The sequence below is a fragment of the Biomphalaria glabrata genome, chromosome 4 (genome assembly GCF_947242115.1).
Source record: "Biomphalaria glabrata chromosome 4, xgBioGlab47.1, whole genome shotgun sequence".
Classification (NCBI taxonomy): Eukaryota; Metazoa; Mollusca; class Gastropoda; family Planorbidae; genus Biomphalaria; species Biomphalaria glabrata.
Window position 1 is genome coordinate 46364565 of NC_074714.1, and position 3070 is coordinate 46367634.

Here is a 3070-nt window from a genome sequence, read left to right on the forward strand (position 1 = left end):
TTCCGCAAGGTTGTCATTGCCGGAAGTGGTAATGGATGTAAGCACTCCACTGCCTATAAAATGCTTCCTAATAGCATGCGTCTCAAATAGCCTCTGACAACCAGTCCAACTCCTGGCCTTCACGTGTGGCTCAGATATTGAGTCCGCCGGAACTGTTCTTACTAACAGGAGAAGGGGCAAAGGCGAGTAACTGGCGCCTTAACCAGTAATCTTCGTGCTCGTTAGTCATGGCTGGCTACCCACCCAGGAGAAGGAAAACTCTGAATTCAAACCTCTGTTGCCTTGCAGCTATACTCAATCATGGGAAAGGCTTCGGGAGTCAACCCTGAGGAAAAATCAGGAGCTGGCGACCCTAAGGCAGTTTGCAGCACCCAGTGCTACACTCTGGCAGAACCTGCGAAGCCGCTGAACCCAAACTGTATCGGCACTGCCTTTCCTTTGGATACATCAGCTGCGTGGAGTGGGGGGAACTGATGTGTGGGCGACATCGTTCCGACCACAGCTAACGCCCAGGCATTCATCTCATTTCCATGAGATGATCCATAGTCGCTTCGCGACTAAAGGAGGCCATTTAGGTAGTACAAGACACTACTTAAAATGGAATGTTTTATTTTTCTAGGGATTACATGTATGCAACTCTCCATTTCAACACATCCTTGAGTATATTATTCTCACCGTTTAATTGTTTAAAAGCTGTTTGCTTTGTGAATAAATCAAGCAATCCAGACATTTCAGGTGCAATCCTAAGTTTTTGCATCATTAGAAGGTTTTATTTGATCTGAGTGTTAATGAATTGAAAGTCTGTAGTTATTGATTTACTAATGAAATAGAAACAATGAAAACATTTAAAAATACTTTATTTAATAATTTCTCCTTTTTACACAGTTCATAGAGGGATCGTTGTTCTTTCAATAACTGATGAATGTAATGTTAGATTACAAAAAAACAATGGAACCTTACTTTCGGAAATTCACGAACGCGATAGTCCTTTCAAGAACGCGAAAGTCTTTTCAAAACAGATTTTGGATCCAGATCTAGACCTAGTTCTATAGCCAAATTTAAATGAATTCATTTTTTTTACTTTTATAATGGTCAAACTAGAGTATGACCAACAAGCTAGTAATTTTTTTCTCAGCCATATACATCAACTATTAAATTTCTAGGAAAATCGTTAGAGCCTTTTTCGACAATCACGTCTAACCACCCACCTCCCACTAAGATACAAGTTGATAAGAGTTATTGCAAAAAAAAAAAAAAAAAGCATTGCATTTTCCGTATTGGGTTTTTTCTTTGTACATAGGAGTTTCAACTTTCACAAAGAAACAACGGTAGCCACTAGAGCTACTGTTGAAAGCTACATATTCATTGATAGTTGAACACACGACCAGTTTGGTGACCACAAGGCACAAAAGGGACAAAAAAAAAGGTGACCATGAGTTCCTTATTTGCAATATAATGTCAACCATCACATAAATGTGTAACTATGAATGCGTCTCAGAGTTGCAACGGGGACTGTGCAGTCACGTGAAAAGCTGCACTGTCCAGGCTTGAAGACAATGTTTTATATTATTACTATATAGGTCGGTGATTGCGTTAATGAGAATGTTATTTTCATTTCCTCATGTGTTGCTTTAAGTAGCAATGTATCCAGCTAGATGGCAACCTCCGAATCTCGCTCAGTTTATCTCGTGGAATCGTACAACAATGGGTGATTACATCGAGTTATTACATTTACAACAGACCATCGCGGATCAGAGCTACACACCAGGGTAGCCATTCTAAAGACTCTCAAAACATGAACATCGCCATTCATCAGAGAAGACGACCTGATTAGCAGCTGATTAACCGCTACCGCAGCTTAGCGGGCATCTGATCGATCATTGTAGTTCCTTTTTTTCATTTTCAGATGTGCGATGAGGTTAACAAAAGAGCGCGCAAATTTCCCCCAACGCGACAATGACCACACGGTTAACACCAGTGCAAGAACCTTCGATGCCCATTATTGTGCTAGTTGTTATTTCTGCCCCCGACAATGAAACTGATAGGAACACCGCAGTGAATCGATACAAGCAGAAATATGCCGGGTAAGCAAAGAAAAAACAACAACACTCAGAAACAACATTTCCTCGGTTCAGAGTTGCATTAATCAAATGATGTTATATTTTATGAATGGCTAGCTCTCGAAGCCACTCCACCAATGTGTAGACCTGTTTTTCTACCCAGAGACTTGCCGGAAATAACGTCACGCTATAATAACGCGAGTAAATCCATTTAACAAACGCAATTAGTCTGCCGACGTGAACCTAAAAGCGTTGAAATTTTGGGGACAATCGAAAAAAATGTTTTCATAAGTCTTGAAACACGACTGGGAAATAGAGCTTTCAAAGTAAACACAGTTCATTCCCCGGGAGAGTAATTTAATTTCAAGAAAAAAAAAACTGAAAAAAAAAAAAATAAACCAAATCATGCAACATACTTGAAAGTTTTTAAAAGTAAAATCTGTAGCCAGAAAATTCTATTTCCGTTGACAGTTATACTTGATACTCTGAAAGTATTGGAGTTTCGAAGTGAACGTTGAAGAGCTGGTGAAATTGTCTTGGAAATGAAAAGACATTTCTTTAGGAAAGTAACATTTATGCAAAACTCTTCAAAGGTGCCTTGATGGAAAATGGAAAAGAAGGCATATATATTTTTTTTAAAAAATCATTTTTTCTACTTGACAGCAAAATAAGCTAAAACTTAATATTGCATTTGCCACCGATAAAACAAAATATGAACAGTATGAGGATCTAATCTACGACATTTACGGTTTTAGTGTGACGCTGACTCCACTTAGCCATCCAGCCCTACAACAAAGTGTGTTAGTGTGACGCTGACTCCACTTAGCCATCCAGCCCTACAACAAAGTGTGTTAGTGTGACGCTGACTCCACTTAGCCATCCAGCCCTACAACAAAGTGTGTTAGTGTGACGCTGACTCCACTTAGCCATCCAGCCCTACAACAAAGTGTGTTAGTATGACGCTGACTCCACTTAGCCATCCAGCCCTACAACAAAGTGTGTTAGTGTGA